The sequence below is a fragment of the Triturus cristatus genome, chromosome 5_2, assembly GCF_964204655.1.
Source record: "Triturus cristatus chromosome 5_2, aTriCri1.1, whole genome shotgun sequence".
Lineage (NCBI taxonomy): Eukaryota > Metazoa > Chordata > Amphibia > Caudata > Salamandridae > Triturus > Triturus cristatus.
Genome location: NC_140588.1, coordinates 333031519 through 333049288, shown reverse-complemented (window position 1 = coordinate 333049288; position 17770 = coordinate 333031519). Strand labels below are relative to the sequence as shown.

Genomic DNA, 17770 nt, shown 5'->3' with positions numbered 1-17770 from the left:
GACTCAGGCGGCAAATGGACAATGTTGCGAATGCCGCTGCGGAGCTGAAGCCAGTGAGAGCAAAGCTGAGCCCAGCCTGTCCGGCGCGACCGGAACCACCTCCTGGCTGGCAGATGAGATAGACTGTAAACACATAATAATCCAACACCGGAGCAGAGCAGTTGAACTGCATAGTGTAGTGCAGTCTGTCTCGCACTGTGGGCTCAGGCTGCCAGAGCAGCGCGTGGTCCGTGCTTTGCTTTATGAGCGCTAATAGCGGCACTCCGTTTCCTTTTCCAGCCAACTACAGGAGGCTCTGTAAATGCGTGACTTCGCATTTTAGTGCGGTGATGTGGACCACCACACCAAAATACGTTAGTCTAACGCCTGATGTGTGGTCCTTGGCAGAGCTGCATATAGAAGCGTGGAACTGGAGAACAATCTTTGGTTCCAATCCAGACATGATTATAGAATCGGACGCCAACAGAGAAGGTTGGGGAGCTCGCTGTGGAGAGTTATCCAAAGGAGAGGAGTGGTCCGCTCAAGAACAACAATTACACATCAATTCTCTAAAACCTCTGGCGGGTTCATTTGCCGTATGCTGCTGGAACAAAGAGAGAGTACAATGCTGCATGTTACTGAATGTCAAGTACAGACTGAAAATGGACTAACCTTAGGTCCTGATTACAGCAGGGGCGATGTATGATGCTAGCCCACCCTAACCCCTTGGTTGGAATGTTCAGTGAGCATATACATTGTAGCACTCAAACAGAACAAACCATTTCGGGGGAAAGGGTAAAAAGGGACAAAAGTAACAATAAGGTTGTGGTGTGGAAGACACGAGAGTTAAGACCTTCATCAGGACGGTTGACTTCAATTCTATTCTCTCGGCTCAGGCTATCTAGCTCCGTGTTCCTTCCACTCTGCCACAAACAGCCTCATGTAGAAAACAGAAAACAAAAATAACCAAAAGGAAAAATATCCAAGCTCACTGGGAATGAGCATTCAGGAGATTTCCGACTCCATGCTCCATACATGACAAGATAAGAACCCGGTTCATCACAATGTACTTATCTGGGCTGTAGGAATCCCACGTGTTCTATTTACTTCACAGAACTATCCGTTCCTTTGTTACCGCTGCATTCTGGCAGAGCGTCTGCCTCCAGGCCGAGAACAAATGAAGGATGAGATGGCCTCTTTCACTTCCCTTAAGTGAGGCCGCAAGTATGTACACAGGTAGCACTCCAATGCCACCTCCGACCTTCGCGTGTCTCCAAGGGCCCTCAGAAGACCGCAGGGACCAGCGATCTGGTCTTTCCATCTTGCCTCACGGAATGAATGTACAAGCACTCCAGCGCGGTGAAAAAGAAACTTCCGCGTCCCAGCGCGGTCGGGACGAAAGGCAGCAGCAGGCGAAGCAGAGCCTCCCAACAGCTCTGTACTGCATGCGCACAAGGCGCTCTGACACGAACGGGCAGAGACTGCCAAGGAGAGCACCACTGCAGCGCGGCACACAACTCCCCCACGCAGTCAAAGAAACAACGGCAGGTCCTGAGGGCAAGCGCACCAGCGCGGACGAAGAGCGGTGTCGCTCTTCGCAATCACGAACCAGGATTGACAAGCACCCGATCCTGTAAGTGCGGGGCTCATATTGCCTCACGGTCAGAGATGGCTTCTCCCCGGGTATTCTGGGAGTAGTAGTCTCTTTGCACTCGCTCTCACATTCATCGCTAGTGTTGTATATGTAGACTCCCAACTATATACGACGGGTCATGACAATGAAGATGTATAATGTCTCTGCAGTGCGGTATATCAATCATCTCAAATTTCTGGCATTTTTGCCTGGACAACAACATATCAGTGATTGCGGATCATCTCCCCGGCAAAGCCAATGAAGTGGCAGACTGGAACGCCAGCCATCTCCAGGATTCGAGCCTGTGGAAACAACATCCAACTATCTTTAAAGCAATAGAAGAAAGACGGGCCTCCTCTCAGTGGATCTGTTTGTGTTGCGTCTGGATCATCAACTGGAAAGATTCTTCAGTTGGAGACTGGACGCGCTAGCAGAAGCGACAGATGCCATACTCCAAGACTGGAGTTGGGATTATGCTCTTCCCCAGTTCTCAATGATCACAAGGCTAGTAGCCCAGGTACGAAGAAAGGTCGCAGACTTAGTGGTGCTAACCCTGAATTGGAGGTCGCAAATTTGGTATCCAGTTCTGATGGAACTTTCTTGGGATTCTCCAATCCTACTTGCCTCAATTCCAGATCTTCTCTTGGATCCCCAGGGGAACCACATCACCTACTATCAGGAAGACAACTGTCTCTCATGGCATGGAGGATTATATGGACTGATGGAAAGTCCCAGGGCTTTTGCAAGAAGGTAAATGACTCTTATCAAAAGCATGGGCAGACGTCACAACAAATAGATATAGTTTTGCCTGGTCGAAGTGGCTGGGTTGGTGCCTCCAGAGGGACTTGGATCCCATGGGGTCCTATGCTGTTTCAATCTTGAATTTCTTGTTACCTTTGGAGTCTAAGGGCTTGGCTTACAGATCAGTGAACACATTTCACTTGGCTATTTCGGCGGTGCGTCCTCTGATAGAAGGCTCTCCGGTTGGGGAGCATCCTTTAATGTGGAAAATGATCAGAGGTATCTACATTTCCATTTCCCTCAAACCAAGGTATTCGGTGCTCTGGAATGTAAACGACGTTCTTAACCTTTTCCTGTCATGGAAAAGCAATAAATATCTTTCTCGAATAGAGCTTTTTGGTAAGTTGGCTTTGTTGCTGTGCCTAATCTTATGCTGAAGGGTATCCAATGTCAAAGGCACTGGAAATTAGAGGTAGAGTATTTACCCCAGAAGGGGTTATTTTCCACGTATCTAGAGGTCCAAAGTGTAATTTATGACTGATTTCTTACCCAGTGTTTGACGACAATCCCAAACAAGGTGTGGTGAGCTGCATTAAACTGATGAGTTTAAACCCTGAAGAGAACGTCAACTCCTCAGTGCATTGCAGAAACCATTTAACGCAGTCTCATCTACGACCATTGCTCGTCACACTATCGGTTAGAAATATATATTCTCGCCAGTGCTTTAATTGAGAAAAAAGTGTAGGAATTCACCTAATTAAATCTGCAATGATAGAGGCAGAGTTTGGAGAGGGGTTAAGGGCGAGGCTTGGGTGGGGTTTGGAGCAGGGCTAGGTTGTGGGTACTGAATGGGATCAGTGCGTCAGTAGTAACTGGGGATCTTTGAAAGCTGTGGGTCGCAATGAGTGGGTTTACTCAGTGACACATAGTCAGAGACTCAGTGAGGAGCTGGGCAAACAGGATAGTGAGTGGACACTGCTCACGTTACTCCCAGAGTGAGAGGCTGAGTCAAGCACATATAGGTGGTCAGTGTGCTATTTTCAGGGGTGGAAACATGGAGTTTTAAATGGCCCTCCTTGGGCCATACAGTCAGTAGCTGGCTCGGAAGTGAAACATTCCGGGTGGTGCATGATCTCTGGTCCTTGCAACTTGCTGGCGTGGTGCTCCTGGTATCCAGTCAGATGTCAGAAAGGGCCTTGGACTTGGGACTGGACTGCCAGAGTATTTGGAGTGACTCTTCTCCTTCCAAAATTCCTTGGCTCTCAACATCTACCACCCTGTGGTTCCAGGATCGTGACACCTGGTCCTTTTACGTTGGTCCTGAAGACAGTGGCTCTCAATAGCAAGATCCTGCAGATGATGGCAATACGCTACCAGCAAAATCCAATGTGTTTGCGTTCCCTCGAATGATGTGCTTCTATATTCTGAGGCAGGGTTGCATATCTGTGATATTAACATAATTTGTAACAGGGGAAGAAACTAGACACAAGACACACACTCACAACACTGGCAGGCACACTCACACATGCAAATAGTATTTGGCGCATGGACTTGCGCTCTCTGTAAACTAACATCAAGTATGACAATAGGCGGGGGCGTGGCCTGCAGCCGACAGCGATGGTCGCGCGCTAGCGAGGCTCTGAGAGCGACGTAGTTTCCCCAGACAATCCGGCACTCTATCCGACCAAATATCCTGCCCCCAATACAGCAATCACTACAGGAAGGCGAGAGGCACCGATCGATCTGGCCCTGGTCTGCCGGGGGGCCCGGGAGGCAGCGGAGGCCGTAAGTGGGCGGCTGCCTTGCTCAGCGCCTGCAGCCGGGGACTGAATTTTCCCGTCTCAGCCGACGGCCTTGGAACGTGAAGGAGGGACCGGCAGGGAGGCGTGCGAGCACCCGGTGATGGGCGGAGAGAGGTGGCGCCGGCACAGAACGTCTGAAGGGGGCACAGCAAGAGTGACATCTGCGGCGGCTCAGCGGCGTGAGTGTGGAAAACGACGCGTGGTGCCCTCGCAGTGAGCGGAAGCGGAGCCAGCTCAGTCGAGAGCTGCCACGGATCCGGCAGTGCGGCGGAAAGGTGAAAGCAGCTGGCCCCCAGAGCCGACAGTGCGCACAGTGACCTGATCAGCCCAGAGGCCCTCTAAACTGCGGTAAAGGTGTCATCGGAGCGGTGCTGGAGGGCGCGAGGGACCCTGCGGCCTTGTCCCGCACTAGCAGCCAGGGACTGGATTTCCGGAGGACCCTACAAACGAGGGCGTGGCCCAGCAAGTGACCGGTGGGGCCAGCCCAGGAGCGATAGACGGGAAGGGCCGGAGGTGGGAGCCTGAGAGGGGCGCACCCCTCCTGACGGCGGGGATCACATCGGGAGCGGGCACACTCTGCAGCGTTGCGGAAGGTGCTAGGAGCGCGGGACGAGGGACTGGCAACACGGCCGCACATGGCGAAGAAGACGCTCCATTAGCCGAGGCCGCCCAGGGAGGACGGGGCCCTGCCCCCGCTGGAACCCTCCGCCGGCTTAAGGCCGGATCTCACAACATTGAAATACAATTGCTCGCAACAATCGCAGTACGAAGTGGACGGGCCTCCTCCGTGCTCTGTGTCGACTCGGGTCTGAGGCGGGCCGGTGTTGGGCCAATAACGTGGAGGGCAGATCCGGGAACGAAGAGACGGCGGGCGCACCCCAAGCGATCAGGAACATCAGTTGAGCCGTGCTGGTGAGTGCGAGGACCCCAACACCCATAGCTCAATCACCGCTTCTGGACCAGGGAAAGCCGACAGGCCGTGCTGGTGAGTGCGAGGACCCCAACACCCATAGCTCAATCACCGCTTCTGGACCAGGGAAAGCCAACAGGCCGCACTGGTGTGCGAGACTGGCACCAGGCGGCGGGGATTACCTGTCAGGACTGGCCGACCCAGGTGGAGATGGGGGGAAAGGGCCAACGCGTGACCGCACAGGCCAAACTCGACAAATATGCCTTTGCTAAAGACTCCAAAAGCCCGCCAGAGCGCAAAGAACTTTCCGCTGGGGCCCCAGACTCCGGGGGAGTAGCCAAGGTGACTTTGGAAGATATTATGGCAGCTCTTGCTAGCGTACAGTCCACGGTGGGTTCGATCTCCACTGATGTTTCCTTCCTCCGAGCGGATTTCCAAAAAATGAACGCCAGAGTGACGGAGGTGGAGCAAGTGGCGAAATCCCTTACTAAGGACACCGCTTCGCTGCTCCACAGAGTTGGTCGGCTGGAGAATGACAATAAACTCATGGCGCCAAGCTAGATGATCAGGAGGGGCGCTCTCGGAGGAACAACGTTAGAATCACGGGGGTCCCGGAAGGCGAAGGGACCCATGCCATGGATCTCTATGTAGAAGACCTAATACAGTCTAAGCTTCAACCTCGGGGACTATCCGCCCTCTTTGCAGTGGAGAGAGCGCACCGAGTGCCGGGCGGTAAGCACAAACCCGGAGCGCCCCCAAGACCTATCCTGGCCCGCATCTTTAACTTTCGGGATCGCGACGCTATCCTGCAGGCGGCGAGGGTGGCACCGCCGGTACGAATCCAAAATTCCCAGATCTCCTTCTTTCCGGACTACACGGCGGCGGTTGCTCAGCGCCGAAGGAGCTTTATGGAGGTAAAAAAAGAACTTCGTAGAAGGGAGCTTCCATATGCAACGCTCTTTCCGGCGAAGCTGTGGGTGGTGGCGGATGGAAAGACAAGTTTCTTTGAAACGCCAGAGGAGGCCCACGACTGGCTTGAGGGATGGCAGCGAGCCGAGGTTGAGGAGCACTCAAGACGGCGTCGCCGACAAGATAGAGCAGAAAAGGAGGACGCCGGGATCTCCGCGCCTGAGCGGCAGGCATCGCCCTCCACGAATGCAGACACTGAGGAATGACACGGCTACAAGTAGCAGATGAACTGGCGGCGTGGTGGCGAGGCGAGCCTCTCGCAATCGGTGTGCTGACGATGTGAAAAGAATGTGAACGTAACGACCTGCCCTTATCGGCACTGTAGGCGATGGGTCCGGATTACTGGCTCACCTGGGCTTCTCAATGGCGCAGACTGGCTGAACGGCTGTCTTGGAGGTTGGGGGACGACAGTAATGACTCTCGGACTCCTATCCCCCGGCACGCAAGTACTGCTTATGGGATCAAAGCACTCTGCTATGTTGGGGTGGCGGGTAGTTGGGGATCCTTCTGGCAGGGAAGCAGGGAGGGGGGTGGTGATTGGGGGTTGTTTTCCGTTAGGGGTTTTTGGGGCTTTTGTATTGCTCCCTAATTTATTATTCTTTCTTATGCACCTGGAGTTCGAATTGAGGGTACACCCACACGAAAAACATTTGCGTACCAAAAGTGTATTAGTGATCCAGAGTCCATCACTCTGCTTGCTCACGCCGCACATCTGCGCACACCCACAGCGCAAACCGTATCGAGATAATGGCGAATGTAACCATGAGTGATCGTTAAGGCCCGGGCACCCCGCTGACAGTGATGTCCTGGAATGTGAACAGCCTGGGCAACAAGATTCAGAGGGGGCTGGTGCTGCAACATATTAAGAGACACACTCCATCGGTGGCTCTCCTACAGGAGACCCATCTGGCCGGCACGGCCGTGAGGGCACTGGATAGGTGGGGGTTCAAAATGGTAGCACACTCAAGAGTTCACCTCCGGATCGAGAGGAGTGGGGATCCTCCTCCGGAAAAGCTGTCCGTTGGTGGTGACCGGGAAATGGGCAGATGACCAGGGGCGGTTTGCTGCGATATCGGGACAATGGGAGGGCTGCCGCTTTAATTTTGTCACGGTATACCTCCACCCTGCACTTCACTCACTAGCTTTTACGGCCCTGGGAAAGTTCCTGCTGGGCCTACCCCAGGGAGAACTAATTGTAGGGGGCGACTTTAACGCCATAGTGGATTCGGAATGGGACAGGCACCCCCCGAGAGGGCCAAACACGACCCCTACACCCCTACGGGGCTTCCTGGACGCCATGGGGCTCCTTGACTGTTGGCGCATGCGACACCCCACTGACCGGCAATTTACTCATCACGCTAGCGCGCACAACAGTCTCTCACGTATTGACTACCTCCTCACCTCTCCTACATGTATGGCTCGCATACAAGAGGTTAAGCACCTCCCCAGGGGCATATCCGATCACTCGCCGGTGCTGCTAACATATTCCTCAGGCCTCTCAGGTAGAAGGCGCACTTTCCCGATCCATCCTGGCTACATAAAGGTCCCAGGCGTGAGGAAGACGCTGCATAAAACTACAAAACAATACTTTCCCGAAAACTTGCACTCTGTCTCCTCGCCCATTGTCCTCTGGGAGGCCTACAAATCAGTGCTGCGCGGACAGGCCATTGCAGTAATCACAGCTCATAAGCGAGAAGCGTCACAACAGGTGACGACCCTGGAGGAAGCAGTGACCGTGGCAGAAAGGGAGCACACCAGAGACCCCACCGATACGAACACTCATACACTTAACCTTGCGAAACAGGCGTATAGGGACCATCTATGGGAGGCGGCCCGGTTGCGCCTAGCGAAAACGCAGCATACGATATACGAGCTTGGGGATAAGGCGGGCCGACTGCTAGCGTGGCTCGACAAAAAAGAGAAGGCCAACCGATGGGTGGCGCGGTTGCGACTGTCATCCGGGGAGGACGTGACAAACCCGGACGACATAGCGATAGCCTTCGCTAATCACTATGAGCAGGTCTACACCTCTGCGGTGACGTCCACCACTGAGGATAATTTACAATTCCTCGCAGACATACGTCTTCCGAGGCTGGCACCGGATGACGCACTTGCGCTAGAAAAGAGTCTCTCAGAAGAGGAGGTCGCCCTAGCTATTCGCGGCTTTCAGTCGGAAAAGGCGCTGGGACCGAATGGGATTCCAGTGGAATTGTTCAAACGAGAGGCGAACGCGATAGTGCCGCACTTGCTGCAAATGTATGAGGCCAGTCTGGAGGAAGGTATACTTCCACAAGACGTCAGAGTCGCGACACTGGTCGCAATATTAAAGCCCGGGAAGCCCCCCACCGAGTGTACCTCCTACAGACCTATCTCACTCCTGAATGTGGAAGCCAAGATATTGGCAAAAATATTAGCAACCCGTATCCAACCTCATTTGCAGACACTTATCCATCCAGACCAGTCAGGCTTTATGCCTGCGCGGAACACTGCAATGAACATTAGACGACTGCACGGCATACTGGCCAATGGGCCCCACATCCAGGAGGATGCGGTTATACTCTCGCTGGACGTGATTATGGCTTTCGACCGAGTGGAGTGGCCCTTTCTGTTTGCGGTGCTTGTGCACTTTGGTTTTGGGCCCAAGTTCTGCGCATGGGTACGGCTACTCTATACAGAACCTCTGGTGCAGGTGGCGGTGAATGGCCGGCTCTCGAGAGACTTTGCACTGGGACGAGGCACTAGACAAGGGTGTCCTCTCTCCCCTCTACTATTCGCCCTGGTTTTGGAGCCCTTGGCGGCATGGATAAGGCAGGATCCAGTTATATCAGGGCTAAAGTGGACAGAGAGCTGGGATGATCGTATCTCACTCTATGCGGACGATATCTTGGTCTATCTGACACAACCGAAACGGTCCATAGCTGCATTATTGGATATCTGCGACTCCTATGGTCGATTCTCTGGCTATTCGATCAACTGGACGAAGTCAGTGCTCTACGTCCTACAGGGGCATCCGCCACAACTCCCCGAAGGAGTGTTAATACCGAGGGTGGAGGATGGTTTCAAATATCTGGGTATAAACATCACGCCGGACCCAGCGCTTTTCCTGGAACGCAATTTGCTTCCACCCCTAAAACGACTGAAAAGTGATGTCAAATATTGGCACTCCCTGCCACTGACGTTGCTGGGGAGAGCGGCGCTATTCAAAATGATGGCTCTCCCTCGCTTCCTCTACGCGCTGCAGAATGTGCCCGCTCCAGTTCCAGACTCCTACTTTAAATCGATCGACGCAGAGGTGGGTTGTCTGCTGTGGGAGGGTAAACCTCATAGAATAGCTCTCTGCAAACTTATGCGGAGTTGGTATGATGGGGGAATCGCGCTGCCCAACATACGTCTATATTATTGGGCGTCCCAACTCACAATAGTCAATCAATGGATACACGCAGCGCAGGATGAACCCGCTTTACGAATGGATAGGGCGCTGCTGGGACTGCGCGGAGTCCTCCAAGCCCTATATGTTAAATCAGGGACGAATACGTTACAAGGCCCCACAGCGCACACTGTACAGATCTTGCGCACGGCACAGCGCAGGTTGGGATGGGAGGGTGTGATTACGCGGCAGACGCCGCTCTGGATCTCCCCTGAGATAGGTATGGGTCATCTCCGTAAAGAATTTGAGGGGTGGGACCTCATAGGCATCTCCAAGGGCGGCGACCTCTGGAGGAAAGGTGGGGTGATACCGTTTGAGAAGCTGCAATCAGAGTATCAGATGAACCGGACCGAGCACTTTAAATTCTTACAAATACAGGATGCACTACAGAAAGCTATACCCAGGGGGACCACCCTACCCGAGTCCTCCCCATTAGAGGACCGGCTGCTCACAGACCACCTCACCAAGAAAGCTATCTCATTGACCTACCGTAAGCTGGTGAATCATCAAAAAGACCCCACGGAGATCCTCAAAAGAAAATGGGAGGCAGCAGTGGGGCCCATGGACGAACTAGAATGGTATGAAGCATTGGCGTCTCCCCGGGAGGTGGCCATCCCCTCCAAAATAAAACTGGTGCAGCTGAAAATACTGCACCGGATATACTACAATAGAGACGCACTCCATAAAATGGGGAGGGCACTTACCCCGCTCTGTCTGCGGGGGTGTGGACTACAGGGCACCTTCTTTCACACTATATGGGAATGTCCCGACATAGCCTTGTACTGGGGGGAGGTCATGGCGACGATCTCCCGGGTTACCGGTCATGCTGTCCCACCAGAACCTCGGATGTGTTTACTGAATGTGTGGGATACTACTGATCTTAACCAGGCTGACCAAACCTGGGTGACCGTCGGACTAGCATTGGCGAAGAGGACTATTGCGCAATACTGGGGGGCGCAGTCAGCCCCCTCCCACGTGAGGTGGTGCAGGGACCTGGATAGTGCCATGACGGCGGAGAGGGTGGTGTGCATAAACAGAGGTTGCCCCCGCAGATGGCAGAGAATCTGGGGAAAGTGGAATACATTTAGAGGCAATATCTGTGAACCCCCGGTAACGGACTCAGAGTCCGAGCTGAGCGACTGAAACTGAGCCATCATCTCCACTTGGGGTTCGACGGGATGAAGGGTGGGTGTGCGAGCGGGGGACGGCGGGTGGTGGATATAGAGGCTACGGTGTGCATGTATGACAGTCTCATTAAATGTCAGAAATTGACTCATATGCCAGCAACTGTACCGCACGGATGTGCCATGTAGTGACGAAAGGTGTACTTTTGTTCTCTGTTTGTATTACTAAAAATTGTTTTAAAAAAAAAAAAAGTATGACAATAGGCTGTGTGTCGCAACACACCCTATATTATACATATAGTGCGATTAGTTCTGTAGAGTTTGATTGGTCTCTGTGCCGTCAAGCACAGTGAGATGCACAGCCTACGATTCCCTAATCAGTCAGCCACCCTGTCACAAGGAAAATGAGCATCTGCTGAATAATTTGATTGTGTCTCAGCCGGGGCCCAGCACACTGCAATTCAGCTGTCAGAGGTAAGCACACACGGGCTATGCTCTGCTCGTTCCATTATTTTTAATTGCCTCCCATCATCCCTGTACATGACCCTGCTTCAACTTCATGGGTACCAGTCCTCTTCTTGTGCAAGGAAAAGCTCAGGTACTGAAAGGGAGGAAACTGACAAATGCCGGTACTTAGCACCTGCCCATTTTAAGCACTAATTCTGACACTGCTAACCAGTGTCAATTCCTTACCCTATTCGCTTCTTTCATACATCCATATGAGGTTTTCACCCACTCCCTACTTACTACACTCCCAGCACTGTTCATCTGTTCTTGCTCCTCTGAAAGCCAGTACATGTCGCAGACTCACCTTATCAATCCATGCTAGATCATTACAATGCCCACCAGTGCTATCTCCTTGGCCAGTTTCTCAGACTGGCAACCAATGCAAACACATACAACACGTCTGTGCCAGCTGCCTATTTTGCCTACCAGCCAGCTTGTCAGACACTGCCTGCAATACCTACTGCTCACTCTGCAGTTTCAAATCAAGTCAATGCCATGTACTTACGCTGCATTTCAGTGACAGCTCCTTACAGTGCCCAACAGTGCCGCATCCTCACACCTGCTGGCACACACCCAGTATCAGCTATTTTGAGCGTTCTCCTCATTTTGCAAATTAACACCAGCTCCTTACACTAACCAGTAATGCGGCTTCCCACATTGCCTCCCAATGCGAACCCATCAGAGTCCCCATCAGTGCTAGCTTTTCACACTGGAAACAAGTTAAGCTCCTTACACTGCCTAACTGTTGTCTAAAATAATGGGCGAAACAGCATAAAACTTCCAGGATTTTTTTTTGTTTAAGGATTCTTTTTATTAACCATGAAAAGGAAAAACACAAATGCTTCAGAAAACATTATAGTATACATAGTGTGGGTTTGGCATATACAGATTCGTAATATTCCCACAATTCAAACCTCCCAGTGGCCTGCCCACCCAATCAATCTGACATAGGTTACAATCATACAATTTGACCCCTAACATGATAGAGGCTCTTTATTAGACTGGGAGCTGCCCAGTTCTGTAGCTCTCCCAGGCCCCCTATCTCTTTTCCCATTTACAGGGGCATCCCCTACTCTGCTATAATGTCTGATCAGCCCGTTGGCACCAATCCAAATCATTTTCCCAGGAGTCTACCGTGGGGGCTTCACTGGCACCCCATGCTTGGGCTATGTTGCGCTTTGCCACTACTCCTGCTCAGGCAAGCCATGTTGTGGCCCATTTAGGCCATTCTATTTCACCTGTCACCCCGAGGATATGCCATCTCGCATCTACTGGAACCTGCTTCCCCATAACCATTGTCATCACTCGAGCCAAGCCAATCCAGAATGTTTGAATCTTTGGGCAGGCCCACAATATGTGGAAAAAAGTTCCTACCTAGCCACAGCCCCTAATACACTGCGCTGATGTACAATGACCCATACAATACTGCACCATCCTCGAGGCATAACTTCCAGGATTTATTAAGCATTATATGAACAGGAAGCAGCTCCTCAGACAGCAGTCTTTTGAGCTTCAACAGAACACTACACACATCATCAGAGATTCTATGCAGAATAGAATTCAATACACATGCCAAACACAAAACAGATCCCCCTTTCCTTAGTAAACAAAAATTGCACATGCTACCAATATAACGGTTATGGTCCTACAATAATTTTTTTTAATGTATTTCCTAAAAGAAAGGGGAAAAAATATAACTCAAAACATATATATACATCAATCATCCATTAATTCAACAATGTGAACCTAATCATCTATTACTTCCACAATGTAATCATTCAACCATTCGGGTGGCCTTCTCTCTCTCTCTTGCCACAAGTAACTTCCGGACCCACAACAAGCCTACCATCTTCCCTGATGCCTTCTGCCTCCTCCTGATTAGGAATCACTTGTTCTCCTTCCATTCCTGATGGTTTCTTCACAGCAATGTTCGAATCATACACCAACTCACCTTCCCCACCACTTGTACCCTGTTCCAAATTTACATTCTGATAGACTTCCCCACCGGGGCTGAAGTGTTCAGCTCATCCACCAGCTATAGGAAACCATCTTCCGAAACACCTGTGAAATTCTTCCACAACGCTAGCAAACCGGAAGCTACTCTTTTCAGTTTCTAGACTTTGCACAACAACGCCACCATCTCCGCACGCTCACAGAATTTACTCTCACCTTTAGGTACCTTAAAAGGCTTCCTGACATTAACACAGTCCCCAACTTTAATACAACAGGTTTCACTCCATGCTTGCTGTCATAATAAGACTTCCTATTCTTGTGCATTTCCACTATCCAGCTCCTAACAAGTTCAGGTGACCATAGCTCCACAAAAGTACTACTCAACCATCCAGGGTTGTACTTAGTCCCTGGGTTCCTCCCTCATGAACAAAAATGGCTAAAAACCTGTGACATCATTATACGTCACCCTATACTCCCCCACTGATTTCTCTATCTATACCTCCCAATCACTGTTACAGGCATGAGCTGATTAAATCACACCTTTCACCGCTCAGTTGAATTTCTCAACCATACCATTACCCCTCGGGTTGTATTCTGAGGTAGCTCTGTGTTTAACTCCAATCCTCTCAGAGGACTCCGCAGATGCCTTAGACAAAAATTGTACCCCATTGTCACTTAAAATGGTAGCTGGAATGCTTTCTGAAACGAAAACCATGTCCAGTAAACTTATAACCATTTCAGTATCTGTTTTGTCCACAATGTCCACCACCGGCCGCCTTGTAAAGAGATTCATAAGTACAATGACATACCTCTATGATTCACCAACTGGTCCAAGAAAATTAGGGGCTACAAATTCCCAAGGTTGTTCAGGAATGCAACAATCGCTCATGGGTGGATTCAAAGTGTGAAGAGATTTGTCAGAAAAATAAAAGTTAAAGCATTCCCTAACAAACCTTTTCCACACCTTAATCAACGCCTGGCCAGCAAAACAACTTCTTCACTGAAGATTTAGTTCTTACAAACCCCAAAATTACATTCATGGCACAAACCAATCAGCATTCCATGCAACCTAACCGGAGAAATAATCCTTTCATCTCTCAAAATCAAATCATTTTCTACAGAGAGCTCGGACTTAACTTCCCAGAATGGCCTCAACTCAGAACAGAGGAGATCCTTTATTGGCCATGTGCCATAAATGATTCTGGACACTTCTTGTATAACACCATCCTTCCCATACTCCGAAATCCACTGTTCATCCTTAATTGCTGGTGTTCCAGAATCATGCACTAAAGCCACCTGGAAACTGTTCCAGACATCATCCTAACATTCCTCTAACTGAGCAGGCATACGAGAAAAATAGTCCGATACCACATTATCCCTTCCAGGTACATACACGAGCTTGTAAATCTAATCCTGCATGCGCATTGGAAGTCTCACAATTCTTGTAGACGCATGCATAGATTCCTCAGTTTTTAGCAATTACACCAATAGTTTGTGATCACATTGACTGGTCGAAGGCTTGCCCGATATAAAGGCTATAAAATGATTCAAAACCCATGCACAAGCTAAAGCCTCCTTTTCGATAATAGGATATTTTTCTTCCGCTGGTGATAGGGAATTGGAAGCAAACGAAATCCCAGTTTCCTACCCTGACAATTCTTTTATATCAACACTGCCCCATAATCTTTATTACTGTCGTTCGGAGTAATGCAACAGTCCAATGCAGGGTCAAAACTACCTAAGGTAGTCACATTTGCAATGTCAGACTTTAATCCTGCAAACATCCTCTTCACATTGTGATGACCAGGCGTATTTTGTTTTATTCTTCAGCAATTATCTGATGTTGTAGCTTTTTTTCTGCAAACTTGTGAATACATTTTACTCAGTCCTCAGCCTCTGTAGCAACAACTGTAGAATGCACATTGATTTGAAGTGTGCTGCACCCGAAAACTTCCTGATAGATTAGTCACAAAATGGCCAGCACGCACTGACACGTCACATGATGCCGCGCTTAGCCGTGCTGACAAGTGAACATTGCCACATTGGTGCGCAATCACAGAACAAGTAGGTGCTGGAAGATGCACGAGCCGAGACTTTGGAAGGAAACATCCAACGGCCACACCAACAGTAAAGATTTTCAATCAGGTAATTCCTCCCAATTTCTGCTTGCCAAAGTTGTGCTCTGCGCGCTCCCCCTTTTGCAGTGGGTCTCTGAACTAAAGCTGGAAATTTAAATAACATAGGCTTTGTGGTACTACACAATACGATGACAGAAACCAAGATTTCACACTTCCTTCTTAATAAGGTCTGCCCAGGTCCTTGCCAATACTTGTCGCCCAAAATAACGGACACCACACATGTAACTCAATAGCAGAAAAAGGCCACTTTATTGGACGAGGTAACTCATATTACTTCAGGCAACTTAATTTCCTAGAACAATTTCCCAATTTGGGCCAAAACCATTTTATTATCACTATGCCTAACAAACTGTACATTTTCCAAGCAAAACCAATGTTTATTTTTGCATTTCCATATTTTGTTTTCAATCCTTTTTCTTCCCTTTTCTTTAACGACTTACCAATAACGAGGGTTGGGTAAAATCCGCTCCAAATTTACCCTCCCCATCTTGCCTACACAACTATACGTGCCTGAGCGAGTACCTGTCCAACTGTGGCGAGACACACCTCCCCAAATCCAACCCGCATGGTCCCCTCATGTAGCTATATATATATATATATTTTTTTTTGGGTCGGAGGGTGGGAGAAAACAAACTTCCCCCACCTAACTACTTCTAAAAGCGCTGCGCCACTCCACGCTCGCGCCCCTGACCTCCTTATATAACCTACGCCTCGCGCTGCACGCTACGCCTACGCCGCCTACCTCTCTCTGTGGCCGTACCATTTGGGCGAATGACCCCGGGGGGAGACCGCTCCGCTCTGCTCCCCCCCGAGGCCCCCAGCGCCAATTTGTTGTGTAAAATACTGGGCTTCACACCATATAACTTCCAGTATTTATTAAGCATCATACGAACGGAAGGTAGGTCTTAACAGCTCCTCATCATGCAGTCTTCTGTGCTTTCACAGAACACTCCACGCATCATCAGGGGTTTTGGCTATACAGAACAGAATCCTATGCACATTCCAAGCACATAACACCAACGTAGCAAACATCACACATCCTGGATGTGTCAACAGATCTGACTCAGACGGGAGACTCCCGATTTGTAAGCCAAAAATGGCTATAATCTGGCTGTCTCCCGCCTGAAATTGCTTCTGCTTCAATATAAGTCAATGGGGGAAATATATTCTCCCGAAAATTCTTTAAAAAAGGCTCCCACTTTTCAATTCTAATTTGTTGGCATGTATGCACATCTCCCCTTGCTGACTGACTGACATATTTATATAAAGCGCTCGATTGCCGAGGCGTCTTGGCGCTAAGGTGAGTTGGTACCGTTGCACAGGCTCGCTGATATTAGTGCTAAGGGAAAAGCCAGGTCTTGACCAATTTCCTAAAATGAGACCTATTAGACGGTAGTCTAATAGTTAGCCTTGCTAACTAATAGGCTTCTGACAGCCCATCAGTTCCTGCCCTTCACAATGCCTGCCAACGCCAAATCCCTGTCCAATGAGTGCATGCGTTTTGACTGACCGTTTCTGTTCAACCAGCATGTCATTATCAGAAGACTCGCACGTTTGAAAGATAAGAAGCGATGTAAATTCGTTTTTGATTCGAAAGGTATTAATATCACACACCAACATTCTTACTATACAAAAGCCAAAACTGTGGATTGTTATCAAAACGCGCTTAATCCACTAATGTGTTATTCCATAAACCACCTAAAGTGTTATACTGCTGATCTATTGCCATCCCTTCTGTCTTGTATCTCGGTAATTCGATGCTTAAGAGTCTGTTGCCCCGCCCAGTCACCATCTCGGTTTCTCGAGGACCCCTAGTGCCTGTATTCTTTCACTTGCTCTTAGAGTCCGTTTACTAACACAGTATTTTAGACTGCCCAAATTAAGGCGATCACCTGTCCGCTACTTACACGGACCGTTGGTAAATTCACTCCGATGTTCTTTGTTCGTTGTAGGTGTATTTACGCACACAAATCCATAATCTTAGTACTTCCGGGTCGGGTCGCAAGCTAGCCAATCCCTCGTTTGAACATACTCTGGCTGTGGTGATGAAGAGGGAGGGAGTATACTATGTAAGGTGAACTTGAATTGGAGTATCTCCGCTGCCTGTTGGCAGTTGTTAGCGCTCTGCAGATATTCCGATGTGCTCATTGGCTGTGGAGGCAGCGCGTGCCTCATGTGATGTTGGTAAATACACAGTCGTCCTGTGACGTTTGACGGATCTCGTGCGGGTTGGAGTAGGCAGATGTGTGCTGGGCTAGGGGAGTGTCTTAAGGGGAGGTAGTCAGGATCTGGCAGTTAGACGTGAGACTGGTGGTGACAGTTTGTCGTGGTGCGCGCATGCCCTCCTACTTTGATGTGCGATTGTAGGGGAGGGGAAAGTTCTGTGTTTGACTCCGAATGGTGAGTTGGAGTGATGGTCGGACACAGGAGCCAGGACATGGTTTCCCTGCAGCAGCGTTCGATTTCCGACTGACAGCCTGCTGTGAGCTGAAGGGTCAATCCCCGTTGGTTGTTTCCTTTTTAATTTATTTATTTATTTATTTGATGCGTTTTTATATAGCGCGGATTTACCCGAAGGTGTCAGAGC

General features: G+C 49.9%; 1 protein-coding gene across 1 annotated transcript in view; it reads right to left on the bottom strand.

The window, feature by feature from the left end:
* Positions 1–17225, bottom strand: part of KDM1B (lysine demethylase 1B) — an 821676-nt gene extending 804451 nt beyond the window's left edge. The window contains exon 1 of the mRNA XM_085607096.1: positions 17091–17225. The gene's annotated coding sequence lies outside the window, so the exon portion shown is untranslated. The remainder of the gene's footprint in view (positions 1–17090) is intronic.
* Between the last annotated feature and the right edge of the window lie 545 nt (positions 17226–17770).